Source organism: Lytechinus variegatus, chromosome 4 (assembly GCF_018143015.1).
Source record: "Lytechinus variegatus isolate NC3 chromosome 4, Lvar_3.0, whole genome shotgun sequence".
Classification (NCBI taxonomy): Eukaryota; Metazoa; Echinodermata; class Echinoidea; order Temnopleuroida; family Toxopneustidae; genus Lytechinus; species Lytechinus variegatus.
The window spans coordinates 55,590,871-55,608,921 of NC_054743.1; positions in this window are offsets into that span (position 1 = coordinate 55,590,871).

Below are 18,051 nucleotides of genomic sequence, written 5' to 3' on the forward strand. Positions count from 1 at the left end.
TTCAAACTTTGAAATAGAATCTAAGCGATTAGTTCTTAAACTTTGAAGAGTACATTTCAATTTTGCAATGTTTTTCTGATGATATGGTTGTTTATTTAGGAGGGAGAAAATAATGTTTACAAAAAATGATAGTAATGAGAAACCTCGATTTCGAGAAATACAATACACATGGACGATAATTTGGAAAAGGCGCAACTTTACCAACTCATATTTGTAAATGTATTAAATGTACTGATTCATGACCATTCTGTCATGCCAATATTGCCAACGATAATAATAATGATTATACTATTATCAATTTTATGGTTATGATTGCCGCCATCATTATCACGAATACTGCTAGTGCTACTCTTACTACGATTCATAGGGTTTGTTACAATCATCCGCGTTCGCAGAGCGGGAATCTGGGGATGACCGCACCATTTCGAGAAAAACCGGGAGATTTTCTCGAAAGGGTGGGTTGAGGAAGGGAAGTCAAATTAACGCACGCTTTACGGAAAACCGGGGAGCTTTTCCCGAAAGGCTATTAGCTATCCGAACCAGTTCGTTCTATGACAATTATTCATTAACCAATAACAACAGTTTATTATTGATAGATTATTAGCACTGGCGTACAGATAGAAGGGGGGGGGGGCTGCCTACCACCCCACTTCATTTTTCAAGACCAAGAAAAAGGTAAAGAAAACAGGGACAGAGATGGAGAGCGGGCAAAATTTGCCATTTCGTCAAAAATATGATAGAAAATTGGATTTTCAAACGCATTAATCTTAAAAAACCTTCATATTCATAACTTAAACGAAAGAGGAAGTTCAAACGGCGTATCACCAACTTATGGACAAATAGTGTTTTTGCAAGAGTAACTTCCGTTTTGTTTGTTTCGGATTAGTCTGGTTTTCCCCAATTTGGTTTTATTGTCAAAAATATTTTTTTTCCGCCAGCGTGTCAAGGAATTCGCAGCAATAGTCGCACTTTTGGTAAGAAAAAAATAAATACGTAACAAATAGCAGAAAAGGGTTATTGTTTTGTACAAGAATCGAACTTTCCAAACCCTAATCAATATTTCATAAATCATATGCTTAAAGAGTACTGTATTAAAGACAGCAAATAAAGATCAGTACTATATTCAAAGGAAAACAAAACTATGTGCTCACAGAACGGAATTTTGTATTGGGAATGACGGTCGCAAGTCATCTGTGATCAGCCCTTCCAAAGTCAACAAGTCCTAAGGTAAAAATCCCATTTGGTTCTGCTCTAATCCTTAACATTGCAATTGTCGCATACATATTAATTTACGCAGGTCCCCCTCCCACACCCTTCCCCGCTCGGCTGCTTTGCTTCCACGCCGATCAACCCCCAATCATCACAAGAAATCGACTCCTATGGTAGAAATAGTATGAATGTTAACATACATTCTTCCCAATGTTGGCAAATAATATAATGTATTTAAGGGCAGGATTTTATTTGCAATCAGAATAATCATTAAATTCCTTGAGATGGCAACACATTGAATGTTGAAGATCACCATTTTTCATGTAAATTTGAAGTAAAAAAAATCGAAGTTCCTAAGTATGTGTGTTGGTTTCAAACACCTCACATTCAATCAGAAGCATGTGGCATTCAAACTGAAATATTGATGTTGCCAATTTGAGTAACATAATATTGATTTAACCCTTAAACAAAATAAAATAATTTATTTTCTAAAGGTGTTATTTAGTCAGCCTGTTCGTACAGCTACAACTTAAAGTCTTGTAAATCTAACATGCCTAAAAATACAACGTTTGAATAAAATTGAATAAATAATCATTCCTTCAAAAACTTCAGCCACGTTCCCTTTTAACCAACAAAGTACTAAAGAGTTTCATATTCCCTATTGTGCCAGATATTATGCACACTTTTTAAATAGTAAAACATTTTACACAACCTGTACTGTGTTGCTTTTTACCCAACAACAACAACAACCATGTTCCCATTTTACCCAACATAAATACTTAAAATGTTACATTCCTCGTTGTGTAAAATGTATTCTGCACATTTGTTGAGTAAAATACTACGCATTTATTGTGAAATAGTTTACTCAACCTGTGTAGTGCCGTGTTTTACCCAACAACCGTGTTCCCTTTTTACCCAACATAAATACTAAAGATCTTACATTCTCCATCGTACCAATTGTTCTGCACATTAGTAAAGTAAAATACTGCAAAAAACATATTCCCTTTTTACATATGTAATGTAATTTTTTTTTACTAAATATTGAGCAGTTATTTTTCAGAGTGTAAATTTGAATTATCACCCTTGACAATACTAATCATCTTCCAGCATTGAATTCGTACAAATCTTCCTAGCTACAAGCTTCACCTTTATGTAGAAAATTACAAAAAAGTGTACAACAATAGAGAATACCAAGTTCAATCAAATGAAACATATTTTTCATAAAGAATCGGTAAAGAAGTCGTATCATGTATTCAGACAGGAATGTTCGTACGATATTCCAATATTGCCTCACTTCCATGATTGTGTACGAAGCTTCATGCAGTCTTTGAATTTGAATATACGCCTGATCTGTATTCATTTTAAATGGAATTATTTGACTTGTATCAGACAAGGGAACTCACAATATGTCTGGATCTATCAATGGATAATAAACTACAATATGACTAAAAATAGAGTTCAATGTGAACACTGGCATGCCCTTAGTATTTTCGAGTGACTATATATAGTCTCCAATAACAGTGAATTAGGAAACTAAATTAAAAGCTTTACACACATTTGTCTTCGAACACGTTAGATATTTATGCGTGACTCGACATATCATTATATGTATATATGCCTAATATTTTTTCTCTACATACTGTATTTATAAACAAACGTGTGTTATGTGATGGGGGGGGGGGCTATTTCCTATTCATCATCATCATCATCATATCAGCCATGTTCAGCCCACTGCAGGGCGAAGGCCTCCTCAAGTTGGTGCCAAAGGTGCTTGTCTTGTGCTGACGCAATCCAATTTATACCAATGAATTTTGTGAGCTCGTCACTCCATCTCAATTTCTGTCTACCCCGATTTCGTGTCCTAGCCATGGTCTCCATTCTGTGATGCGTTTGGTCCACCTATTATCATGTGATCTTGCAAGGTGGCCAGCCCATCTCCATTTCATTGATTTAATTGCTTTGATTATGTCTATTACTTTAGTCTGGTTCCTAATCCATTGTATGGTTTTCCTATCGCGTTTTGATATCCCTAGCATTATACGTTCCATACTGTGTTGAGTGGTTTTTAATTTCTGTTCCATTTTCTTTGTTACAGACCAGGCTTCGGAACCATAGGTCATTGCCGGTATAACACATTGATTAAAGACTTTTCTTTTAAGGCAAATTGGCATATTGCTCTTCATAATGTCATTGAAATTCCCAAAAGCGATCCATCCGGCTCTTGTCCTCCTTTTAACTTCTTCCAGTTGTTCATGGTCCATTCTGACATGTTGCCCAAGGTAGATATAATGATCTACTCTCTCGATTTCAGAATTATCCATTATGATTCTTTGCTCTGTAGCAAATTTGTTGAACATTACTTTTGTCTTTTTCATGTTGATCTTCAGCCCTACTTTGTTACTTTCAGTGTTGAGATCGTTAAGCATATTTTCTAGCTTGAGGCAATCATCAGTAATTAGAATGATATCATCGGCAAACCTTAGGTGATGGAGACACTCGCCATCAATGTTTAGCCCTGTACTTTCCCAGTCTATTTTACGTATTATTTCCTCCAGTGCAGCGTTGAACAGTTTGGGTGAAATGGTATCTCCCTGTCGCACTCCTCTGTTAATGGGGAATTCATCACTGTCTTTGTGCAGGTGAATGGTTGCAGTTGCTTGGCTATACATTTCCTGAATTAGTTTAATGTAGCTATGGTGCACACCTTGTACCTGTAAGGCTGTTATTACTGCCTGAAATTCTACACTATCAAAAGCTTGTGCAAAGTCTACAAATGCCACACACAAGGGTTGTCTGTATTCGCAAGTCTTCTCTAATAATTGGTTTAGTGTGTGGAGATGGTCTGTAGTAGAGAAACCACTTCTGAATCCGGCTTGTTCCCTCGGTTGATTAAAATCTAGAGTTCCAGTGATTCTGTTTGTTAGAACTTTTGTAAATAATTTGTAGGTGTTTGAAAGTAAGCTAATTGGCCTATAGTTTTTAATATCCTTTATGTCTCCTTTCTTGTGGATGAGGATTATGATTGCGTTGTTCCAGCTGTCTGGTGTTTGTGTTTTTACTAAACAGAGTGTAAACAGCTTGGCCAGCTGTTCTAAGATGACATCGCCTCCATCTTTAAGGACATCCACCAGCACCTCATCGCTGCCTGGTGCTTTACCACGCTTCATTTCTTGTAAGGCTTTAGCAACCTCATCTACTCCTACTGGAGTTATGTCCTCATCTGCATCTAGAGCAATGATTGGTGCATCAACATGGACCTTGCTGGAGTACAACTGTTGAAAGAAAATCTTCACATGATTAATTATCTGGTCTCTGTCATGAATAACACTTCCATCCTCCCCTTTAATAGCTATCAGTTGTGATTTCCCACTGGAGAGTTTACGTTTGGTTGCTTTATAGCTGCTATTATTCGTTATGGTCTCTTGGACTTTCTTTATGTTGAAGCTGCGAATTTCACTTTTCATACGTTTTCTTATTGTTTTACACAATTCTGTATACTCTATGCTATCCTTCTGTGTTGATACCTTCATCTGTCTCCTTTTTCCCATCAGATCGAGTGTCTCCTTTGTGATCTTGTCAGTTGTTTGATTTTCCCTTTTACCTGCTATCTCAAGAGCACAAGTTTGGACAGTGTGAGAAAATTTATTGTAGATATCATTTATATCTTCCTGGTTTACTTCATCCTGAAGCACTTGGAATCTGTTCCTTAGCTGTAATTGAAACTCATCCTTACGTTGTTTAAGTTTGTCCACATTTAGGCTGGCATTCTTCTTCCTTATTAGTTTACTTCTTTCTAGCTTGAAATTGACATGCATTTTAGCTCTCACAAGCCTGTGGTCACTTCCAGTATTGAAACGATTTAGCACGGAAACGTCTGTAATGATGTCCGGTCTGTTTGTTAGAATAAAATCGATTTCGTTCCTGGTAGTGCCATTTGGGCTTTTGTCTAATGCCAATTCGTCCAATTACCAACTCGTGTACTATCAATTGGCGTACCATTAGTGGGCCCACTATTCACATGGTCCAATTGCCATTTCATCCACTCACCATTTTGTCCAATAACCATTTGGTCCGATGGCAATTTATCATTGGGCCTGATCGGAGTTGGTGTTGATTGAGTGACATGAATTTAAATAAATTGGTATTACACTAACTGGTTATCAGACGAAATGGTAATCGACGAAGTGGTGATTAGACGAAGTGATTATCTGACTAAATGGCTGTTGAACCAAATGGTTGTTAGACGAAATAGTTATGGATGGAAAGGCATTGATTGGTCCAGGGGTGGCGGAACGTATTTTCGTCGGAGGGGGGGGGGGCCAAAAAGCCACTTCTATGTAAAAATTGGAATTTGGGTGCAAACAGTTTTTTCTCCATCAGATTAACATCTGCGAAGGTTAGATTTTGTGCTGTGTAGTAATTGAGTTAAGCAAAGCTTTTTTAAGTGATTTGTGACTGATGAAATACATATTTAGTCCCCCTTTTTCCGCATGTAAATATTTCATGCAGTTTTTTATCATTAAAAGGTTGTGTATTTAAGTAAAGAATTGACGTGAGCGGGGAGTGCGAGCTCACATTTTCAATATACTGACCAGGAAAGGGAGCTGATTAAGGACTGTGTCTAATGACTAAATAATAAGATACACATGCAGTTAACCAATCGAATTAAAATTTGCAATACTCCAACATGAAAACCTGACATTTTATAAACACTTTTCGTAAGGAAGAAAAAATTTAGTACCTTATAACAATAACTAATGCAAGCGGAAAACCTGAGACCACAATTTATGATATTCTAACATGAAAATTTGACGTTATAAGCATTTTTGTAACTAAGGTCAAAATGAGTACCTTACGTAACAAACTTAACAAACAAGCCCCTGTTGCACCCACAAATGTAATAACGCCCACAAATGTAATAACACTTTACCCACAAATTTTTGATCGCCCACAAATGTAATAACACTTTACCCACAAATGTAATAATTTTTGATCGCCCACAAATGTAATAATGACTTTACCCACAAATGTAATAAATTTGAAGGGATTTTTGGCGAATTTGTTCTAAACATAAATCCTATAGTAATGCGTTCATATAGCACAAAAGTGCAAAGTCTTTTTTTCAGACCGGGTTAATAAAACATCAAAGTACAAGTCCAAAGTATTTCTTCCAGGCCCGGTTGTTTAAAAAAATTGTGATATAAGTCCAAAGTCTTTTTTTCCAGACCCGGTTGTTTAAAAAATTATAATATGAATCCAAAGTCTTTTTTCCAGACCCGGTTGTTTCAAAAATTATAAAATAAATCCAAAGTCTTTTTTCCAGACCCGGTTGTTTCAAACTTTATAATATAAGTAAAAACTAAGATATGATAATGATATTCCTGTGGAAAAAATGGGAATCGAGCTTAGTCTTTTCTCCAGACCCAGTTAATTAAAACTGGTGGAATTAATGTCTTTGTTGTTGTTTAAACTTATACGGTGTATATTGTGAATATAATTATGCACTAAGAGTAAATTGAGAATCAAGCGTAGTCTTTTCTCCAGACCCGGTTACCTGTTATTTAAACATTACGAATAACAGTTTAAAAACAGTATAAAGACCCCATAATCTTATTAATGCTGGATATATAGCGTAGTCTTTCATCCCGACCATTTTTTTCTTTAAAAAACGCTAATAGTAAGAATTAAAAAAAATCAAAGTTTAAGACCAAACAAACCTTCAACCTAAGAACCTGTTTTAAAAGAGGTTTAGAGTGTTGTCTTTATTCCAGACCTAAAACAGTTACGAAAAAAATCTTCTAACATAAGACCTTATATTCTTATTCTCGTGGAATAACACGAGTTTTTAAACGTACTCTTTCCTCCAGACCCGGCTATTAAAAAAAGTAACTGAAAAAGTTCGAATCTAAGACCAAATTTCCAAAGTTTCACCCAGTAAAAATATGTCATTTTTAAAATAATACTACTACCCCTACAAAACATTGTAATAACGCGTGGGTAAAGCAGACATCCTTTCTCCAGACTTGGTTACTATTTGAAACATAAATAAGTTTTTTTTACAAATATTCTAAAACGAATACCCAATAATCTAATTATGTGGAACAACATGAAGACCGATTGTCGAAGATCGACTTTCCTCCAGACACAATTATTTCAGGAATAAAAAATCAATAAAACTCAACCCCCAACAACGAATCTAAGAACCAACAATCCTCCAAATTAAGACCATGCATGTAGAAAAGCACACGTTTAGAGCGTTGTCTTTATTCCAGACCCGGTGATTTAAAAATGATTTAAACAATCCTAAAAACAAAAGACTCATATTCTTATTCTTGTGGAATAACACGAGTATTATGCTTAGTCTTTCGTCTGGACCAGGTTATTTAAAAGATAAAGAAATATTGAAAAAAAATGACAGCTGAGACCAATCTTCAAAATTAAACCCATTTAAAATGCTTGGGCTTAGAGTGTTGTCTTTACCCCTCACCGACGTATATTATAACTTTTGAAACGACCGGGTCTGAAAAAAAGACTTTGGACTTGCATTATAATTTTTGAATTAACCGGGTCTGGAAAAAAGACTTTGGACGTATATTATAATTTTGAAACAACCGAGTCTGGAAAAAAGACTTTGGACGTATAGTATAATTTTGAAAAACCGGGTCTGGAAAAGACTTGGACTTGTACTGTAATATTTCATTAACCGGGTCTGGAAAAAAGACTTTGAACTTTTGTGCTATATGAACGCATTACTATAGGCTATTAGTTTAGAACGAATTCGCCCAAAATCACTTCAAATTTATTACATTTGTAGGTAAAGTCATCATTACATTTGTGGGTAAAGTGCATTATTACATTTGTGGGTAAAGTGTTATTACATTTGTGGGCGTTATTACATTTGTGGGTAAAGTGTTATTACATTTGTGGGCGATCAAAAATGATTACATTTGTGGGTAAAGTGTTATTACATTTGTGGGCGTTATTACATTTGTGGGCGATTATTACATTTGTGGGTGTAACAGCCCCCCAAATTGTTTTTTTAACCTAAAATTATGTTTTATGTTTTACTTCACAAAGGGTATAACATTTTGAAAAAGGGCAAATTTCACACTTCATTTTGAACAAAGAGAGTTGGCTGTCATGTCTGACGCTCTTTGAAATTGTGAAAGTTTTAATGAGGGAAAACCAGCTGAAAAGAAAATGGTTCGTCCGGTTATGAGGTATAGCCCAGCTTCAACGGGATCTGTCCAAAACCCTTGTTGGTTGAGTGATAGAGATGCTGGGCACTCAACTGAATCACGAGCATCGGAGAAAGGAATTCATACTACATGTACTAGTTCAAATCTTCTTCAGAAATCTATTGGTGAAGCTGTTTTTGTCGAGGAGACTCGTAAATCGCTCGTGGATGCTATTGTTGAAGTGATCGTAGACAATGTTACGCAATCAGTCTACGACGCTGTTGAATTGGATCTTCAGTTGAACGTCAAAAGAGCGAAATAACATCTTCGAGCAAAAAGGTTGATGAATAGGAAATAAATCACGAGTCTCAAAACTTCATGTGAAATCCAGGATCAATATAGTCGTCGAAGCTGCCTCCAGTTCCACGGTATTCCAGAGAAGGAAGACGAAGACACGGACGAAGTCATACGACAAGTGGTCAACGAGAAGCTGGGAATCAATCTGACATCAACCGATATCGATCGGAGTCATCGTCTCACGTCGCGATAAGGAATGTCAGAAGGTGCCAAGCCTCGTGTCATCATGATGAAGTTCGTTCGTTACAACGTCAGGAAAATGGTCTATACCAGTAACAGAGCAAAGTTGAAAGGAACTAGGATTTTCATCCATGAAGACCTTACAAGACATCGTCAGTCCCTCGTCAACGCTGCTAACAAATCTGATCTTATATCGAACTGATAATAGAGTCAAAGCCCTTCTGAAGTCAACGCAAAGATGAGCAACTATCACTTCTGAAAACCAAATAGAAAAACTGTAGACTCATGAAAACTACTCTAGTTCAAATATGATCGTATAACGCTCAGATTATGAACCTAGCTTTCCCATGCATTTTTTCGTTAGAAACAATTAGAAAGATATTCTTTGTGTTAAAAGAGAATAGATGGACCTTGTGGAGCTGGTGGTGGTGTTAGCTGCTATTACATATAAACGGAGAAATGACCTTGAAAATATTTCTTTGGAATTAATGTGGATAGAAATCCAAAGTAACAACCAACCAGAAATCATACCCACTACATGTAGGTATTGTTGCCTCCCAATGCAACAATAGATGTGTTTGAAGAATTAGAATATAACATTGAAAACATTTGTAATAGCCTATAAGTACTAATATACTCATCACAGGAGACATGAATTGTAATACGTTAACAAACAACGATACCAATTGTCTCGGAAAATCGCAGACTTGTGTGATTCCCTTCAGTTTAGACAAGTGATCACAAAGCCAACTCGCATTGCTCCATATAGTGAAACACTAATTCATCTTTTTTTTCTTATATCTGATAGCCTGGGTACATTGCTGCGTGGTGTTTAGTCGGTCGGTATAAGCGATAATTCCTTGATATATATAAATCTCAAAGAAAAGAAATTGAAATCCTATCCAAAGATAACCATTATGAGATCTTTTCGTATGTATGATACAGAAAACTTCAAAGGTGACCTTACTTTATTAAACTGGGATAAACTATTTTCAGACAAAGAAAACGTTATATGATGTGGTTAACTTTTAATAATAATTTCATTGAAGTGGGTGACAAACACGCGCCTTATATTTGTATGAGAAAAAAAAGAATAATCATGCTCCATGTATTGAAAGAGCTTAAAAATATTGATACGACTAAAGTTTATGGTCTCGAGGACCTTCACCCTCGATTGATCAAAGACGCTGCAGATTTTATTGCAGGACCTCTAACCTACATATTATTTTTTTTAACTAGAACTGCGTGTGTTCCAATTGATATTAAATCAGCCAAAATAATACATAAAAGTGGTGATACGTCACAACCAATGAACTACAGAGCTATATCTATTCTGTCTGTATTTTTTTTTGGGAAAATTCTATAGAAGGGAATTCATAAACAGTTGTATAAATATTTAAACGACCATTCATTGCTTACTGATAATTAATCGGGATTTCGACCATTTCATTCCACAAATTCTTGCCTCCTTGACATCAATGAATATATTTTACAAAATACATGTATGAGCTCTGGCTACCTAACGGGTGATGTATTTTTAGACCTTCGGAAAGGTTTCGATGTAATTCTGCGTGATAAACTATTAAAAAAAATGTTATTGTATGGTATACAATGCACTGAATATAACTGGCTCAAATCATATTTAACAAATAGAATACAACGTGTCATCGTACATATTGATGCACTTTTAAGCAAACTCTCTCGTTTCGCTGCATGTATACGTCGAATTAAGATTTATCTAACACAGAAAACAGTAACTGATATTCTGTTTGTACCACACCTTGATTATTGCAGTATTATTTGGGGAACCTCAACGAAGCATAACTTTACCAAACTACAACGAGTTCAAAATAGCACGCTAGAAGGATTTTTAATGTCGCTAGATATACACCAACTAAGGTTCTGTTACATACCGCAAACTAGCAACCCGTCCAACAACGTTTTCAATTCAATTACTGTACAATGATGTAAAAGATAATTAATAACCTTGTACCAATGTATCTAACAAGACTCGTTTCCTATAGACCAATTAATTACTCTACAAAATATGCTGCAATCAATCCTTTACATGTCCCAACACCTAGAACAGTATATGAAATCGACTTTTTCTTATCAAGCAATCGTCATTTTTAATACCCTTCCTTTAAAGATACAAACTTGTGGATCATTTGTTAATTTTAAGAAGCATTGTAAACAACCATGTATACATGTATATACGTATAAATATATTTATGTTACTCCTAACTGAAGGTCATTTCGGCCCGAGAAATAATGATGTTCATGATTATAATTTTTTGTTGCTTGTCAATTTGACATCAACAATGCCATTCAAAAAAATCATTCTTAGGGCCATGTATTTCGATTTTAGAATTAGATACATTTAACAAATATAATCGAAGTTGTAGTACATACTCAAAACAGTGTAGACATTTCAGTGACACTTTATAACATATATAGAATATAAATTACCTGAACTTGCCAAGAAAAGTAATGCTTCTATAAAAGGCAAGTCATTAAACGTAGTTTCAATACTAGTTAAAGATATATACAATAATAGAGACGGTAAAACAATTAATTTACAAAAACAAATCAAAATAAAGCGACTACAATAAATAAGAGAAAGTGATTTAGGTGATAATAGTACGAATATATTACAGGTATAAATGCTAAGGAGAAACGAAAAAGGCAAAGGAATAGATTTCGGTATACATTTCAGGAGAGAAAATTAAGATATTGGGTAAATCAGATTAAATCATGAGCTCTAAGACCCACCCGTATTACCGTATAGCATATACCATAAAAAGGGGCTATTGTATTAATTGGCGCTCACCAAAATCGTTGTTTATTTTAGTATATATGTTTATCTTGAATAAACTTTCTATGTCATAATAGTGATAAGCCAGCTAGATGGTAATAAGTAAACGGATTAGTATAGCATTCAGACGTTGATTGATATGTCAATTTATATTTCGGTTGATACGCTTTAAAAAATATGGCATGCCAATAATGATAAACTTGAACTCAAGAAATACTAAAAGTAAAATGTATAACAAGATCATTCATATTAACAGTTCAATGTAAAAATGGTGGAGGTACAAATTTGACCCCCCCCCTGGCTATTTTACCCGGCACTCGTTTTGTAAGTTTACACACTCCTGGCGTCTTTACTCTCAAAATTGTCAGAGCATATCAGGTAATAAAGTATCCCATTAAATGTCATCGAAGATCTGAATTTGATAAAAATATATATTGGATGATGGGGGGGGGGGGGGTATTGATTGAGCGTTGAATTGAACTGCCCCTTTAAATCATATTTTTATGTTGTTTTCCTTTATTGATTGATCTTGGACTTAGACCTATTGCGTTCAAAGGGGTCAGAACATGGAAAGGAATATATTGACGAACTTTGCACAACTTTGTACATGTAATTTATATTGATATATTGTACATGCAATTTATATTGATATTGACTGCACATTTGCACCACAGACATACATGAACACCCGTTCAATCACTTGCAAACACACCTACACCACAAGCACCCTTGCAGTTGACCCCTTTCTTAGTTTATGCTACTTTACATTTTTATCAATTTTGTTGGAGTCCCTCTCTTTTATTCTTGATAATTACATAGACAATTCACATGACAGCAAATACTATACACCTCAAGAATTTAATAATTTGTTTGATAGTAATTCCGATCATATTTCCCTTTTACATGCAAATTTAAGAAGTCTCAATAAATAGTCTCAACATGAATAATAAAATGATAGGAGGAATTCTATGCTCTGAAGTTTCAGACCACCTACCAATATTGTTAACTTGTGAAATGAAATTACCTTTCCCCAAATCAATTAACCAACGCTCATATCGAAAAGAATCTAAACGTAATATTGAATTAATTATAATTCGTTAATACTCCCGTATATAACATATTGCAACATTGTTTGGGCTAATTGTGGTTCCACAAAACTTACTTCTATTTTTAAATTACAAAAAAGAGCAATTCGCATTTGTACAGGATCACATTATTTGGCTCACACCGATCCTTTATTTTTTAAACTGAAAACGTTAAAAATTGCCGACTTACAATGTATATACTATTCAAATAACTATAATTATGTTTAAATATATTAACAGTCTGCTCCCTTCGTCCTTTGATAACATGTTCAAATTTAATAGTTCTGTCCATACTTACCCAACGCGCATATCCGGAAACTTTCATCTCTCTAACCCCAGACTGTTAATTGCCTCTAAATTAATATGACCCCATGGTCCTGATTGGAATGGTCTTCCAAACAATATCAAAACGTGTTCAACCATATACTCATTAAAAGCCACTCTAAAGAAAACTATCATTCAATTTTATCAACCCCACCCTCCAAATTAAAACATTCACTCAAATATTCACATTCGCTATTAAATATTCTGATTTTACTCAACTGCTATACACAGCACCAGCACCTGCACTTGCAATGCACCCATTTGGTCAGTAAATATCAATTTTAGTCACGAATGTTTTACGAGGCCGCCATCAATTCAAGCCTAACCGGTCACGATGGCGGTCTCCTGCGTACATTTATTACATTATATGTATATGTTTACATTTATAAAAGATCAATTTATACTCACATCCTTATTTGTATTTATTATGCAATATGACCACATTGTTTATATTATGAATTATTTTGTATTTTGTAATTATAAATAATTTTGTATTGTGTTTTTGAACGCAGAAATAAATGCAAACAAACAAACAAAACAAGGCATGATAGTGATTTAAGAATATTATACCCCTTTCAGTAACTCGCTGGCCCGGGCCAGGCCCGGGCTAAGTCGTAAAATTTTGAGTTTATGAACGGATAGCAGCACCAGGCCCAGGCCAAAATTCCTCACACGGTCAAAGGTCACACAATTCTGGCCGTGCCTCCGCATCGCGTGTACATCAAATTTACCGCGCGAATATTCAGCGAATACGGAGCACTTCCGCTCTGTATATGGCGTGTTCAGTTACCATGACAGTTTGCCTTTACGTGCCCGAGATTTTGAATGGGTGATTGTAAAAGTGGCGCGGTTGTGCTATAGTTACTGAACCAATTTTTATCGCTTGGTGCGGACTATTTTAGCGCGGGCCTGGTACTGACCAAAAAATCATGAGTTACTGAAAACGGTATTATACTGCTTTTGGTAACTCATGATTTTTGGGTCCGTAACAGGCGTGCCAGGATCGGCACGTACATGCGCCGTAAGCCGAAAGTATATGACTACTTCTACTACCTGAGGAGGTATGTTTATGGTCTTAAGTTAATTGAAAAGGCGGAGAAAGCAGCTGAGCACTCAAAAGAAAATGACAAAGGCAATTGCCACAACTCGTCTTTCAATGGCTCTTCAACTGGTGAAAATGGCAAAACTGGTAACGCATCATGTCGAATACCTCCGCCTTCTAACGATGTAGACCAGAGTCTATCCCAAACTGAATCTCCAAGTGACGGTGAGGTTAAATGTAGCAAAGTCGAAGCATGTTCTCAGACCAGTTATGTTGTGGACATTGGCTCTTCGTGTAATACCAAAAGTCCCGATCAGATCGCTCAGGATATGTCTTTGAGTGCAGATGACCGTACTCTTTCAACCTGTTCAACAGAACAGGATTCCATTCCTGCCCCGGAACCTACCACGCCCTGTGAAGTAGACGACGAGCTGGACCTGAGATACATAACTATTCATAGCGCATCACCTGTCAACGTCTGCAATTCAACTCCAACAAGTAAACTAGACAAACCAGACGGCACATCAAAGTCATACTCGCAGGTACAGGTAGCTACATCCGTCATTGGTCAAGAAGATGACAGTGATCATAGGGAGACATCAAACCTTTTACCGTCGAGAGCAGCTGCAGATGACCTATTTTTAACTAGTTCTGAACCTGTACACACGTCATCGAGAAGCAAGGCAGGTTTTACATTAAATAACTTTTTTGAGCCCATGTTATCTATCATCAGAAAGAACGATTAGGGAGCAAAGATTTTAACCATAAATGAGTTGAAAAAATCTATGTAATGTTTCCATGCAAAATCAATTTGTAACGATTCTTAAAGAAGTAGGCCAACCTTACACGGTTAACTAGCCATTTTTCAATAATAGAACTATAACATACCGTTTGCTTTGTTAATTGTATGTCACAGTTGCCTCTTTATTGTTAATCTGTCTCTCCCTCTTCGTAATCACAGGTCGCAGAGCATCACTGAAAACGGTATGATACTGCTTTTGGTAACTCATGATTTTTGGGTCCGTAACAGGCCCGCGCTAAAATAGTCCGCACCAAGCGATAAAAAATGCTTTCAGTAACTATAGCAGAGCCGCGCCACTTGTACGATCACCCATTGAAAAACTCGGGCACGTAAGGGCAAACTGTCATGGTAACTGAACACGCCATATACAGAGCGGAAGTGCTCCGTATTCGCTGAATATTCGCGAGGTAAATTTGATGTACACGCGATGCGGAGGCACGGCCAGAATTGTGTGACCTTTGACCGTGTGAGGAATTTTGGCCTGGGCCTGGTGCTGCTATCCGTTCATAAACTCTTTGGTCGGCGCCTGGCGATGGTCTGGTGCTGATAAAAGCAGCACCAAAATAGCCCGGGCCTGGCGCGGGCTATTTTGGCCCGCGCCATTCATAAACTCAAAATTTTACGACTTAGCCCGGGCCTGGCCCGGGCCAGCGAGTTACTGAAATGGGTATTAGAGTATGGAAGAGAGCTTTGAAGAGGCTAGACGTGTTTTGTCTGTGCTCCGTGAATTTAAAGGTTTTTACCGTTCATACTTAATTTCTATTCAATAAACCAATATCGATCTCTTGGATATATTTCGGCAATTCCGGATATCTCATAGTCTTTAACGGTATGTGAACATTTAATTAGATATTCTTCAATTTCATCATTGTTTTTTTATCATTTTAAGAGCAGAATTATATTTCAAATTCGGACATTTGCGTATTGTCATAACATTGCAATTGCGCAACCAACATCAACGCTTCATAACGACGCTGCCTTCCTGAATGAATCAGCTGTTTAGCTGTGAAAAAACCAGAAATCCGTTCCAACCTTGTTAAATTTTGCAAGAAAATTATGCTTCGTTTCTAAATAAGTTATGCTCTAAATTCAATATTTTGAGCTGTAATTGAAAAGTGGTATAACAGGCAATCATATGCTGATGCCATTACTTGCCTTGTATTAAACAAATGTTTATGCTAATTATAATGTTAATAACCTGGGTTTTTAATCTTTAGTTTATCCATTATCTCATCTGTAGGCCTTATTATCAAATTCTCTAAACTCTGACACGCTCGAAATATAAAATTTTGAGCTTTTTTTAAGGCTGTGGTTTAATATCCAACGATGCGATAATGTCGTTACTGTATGATTTATCTTTTTTTTAATCATATGTAAACTTTGATTATATTTTTGAAGCTTCAAGGTAATATTTTAAATGTAATCATAAAATTATTTTTAATGCTAAAATTTGTATTATTTTATTTTTTTCTAAATGTACTCTAAATGAGATGAAAATTACTTGATGAAATACTATTTAGGATTTTGTACATTTATATGATTGTTTCTCCAATACCCACTCTATGGGTGACATGGGAATAAATGTCATTGTCACTGTCATTGTCTGATTGGCCTACTCTGACGTCATAATGGAAAATTTACCAGCAGACTTAAAACAACTTCGGATGAAACAACTCCGTTCAGAACTACGCAAGAGGGGCATAAATGCTAATGGAGTGAAGGCAGTGCTAGTTGATCGATTAAAAAATGCAGTTGATGCCGTCCGTGAACAGGAGGTAAATGACGAAGGAGAAGCAGAGATGATAATGAAACCAACAGGAGACGCCCTAAATGATGACGAAAATTGCCGAAACTTACTACAAAAAATCTTGAGAGAAATGGAAGCTTTAAATAAAAGGACACAATCGAAACACATGTCGTGGGTGCTGTATCGATTGGACCTGGAATTTTCAAAGAGACTGAGCGAGAAGAGCAACGACTTTCAACCACGATTCCAACTCAAAATCGTTACGATGTTCTATCAGTGACGGAAAATGAAGTCGACAGCAAGACGAGAAATGACGAAAAGCTCACACAATCGTCAATTCAAGAACAACTGCATGAATATAAAGCGAAGCATCAGCAGTCTTATGCCGCCATCAACAACAACGTCATCCAGGATTCAGCATCAATGTGCGATGTTCTTCTTGTTGGAGACTCCATGACTAAATACTTGATTCCATCAAAACTTTCTCGAGATAAGACAAACGTCACCAAATCGCTCTCCGGCGCAAAAATTGAGGACGCGTCTGAGATAATCTGCACCAAAGTGCAACGATTGATTTAGAGTCATGTTATCATTCATCTTGGGACAAATAACTTATTGAATGATGGAGTCGAAGTAATCGTAGCAAAGGCAGCCTCACTTTGCGATCAGATCAAGAACACAACACCTGCAGCAACAATATCAATATCGTCAATCATCCATCGCCTGGACGTGACTCCAAAGATGACATCCAAGACGAACGAAGTTAACACAGCTCTCCAGCTACTTGCATATACCCAAGAATGGTTGTACAACTCAAATATCGATGTTCATTTGCAGCTATCACATGATGGGGTTCACCTCAACAGGAGTGGCGTAAAGACACTGGCATGGAACTTCATCAAACATCTCAGAAGACCAGATCAGCAGTATGCGGATCAGACCCGAGGGCAGAAGCCGGATCAGAAGTGGAATCAGGAACAGAGGCGAGGTCAGCACTGGAATCCGAGACAGAAGCGTGACTGGAACCAGAGACAGAGGCATGACTGGAACCAGACATGCCAGATGAGGAGCAACGCGACTCTGAGGCGAGTGAATAGTCTGGACGGAAATCAGAGGTGTTGGCCTAAACAGAACTGGAACGAGACCCAGAGTGACGATCGGAACTGGAAGCTGAGGGATAGCGATGATCAACTCCGAATGCGAGGCAGGGATCGTGACCATCAGAACTGGCACCGCAGTCTTGGTAGCGATCAGGAATGGGAGCAGGGACAAATGAACCATTTTCGGATGCATCACCTCCAGACACCCAGAA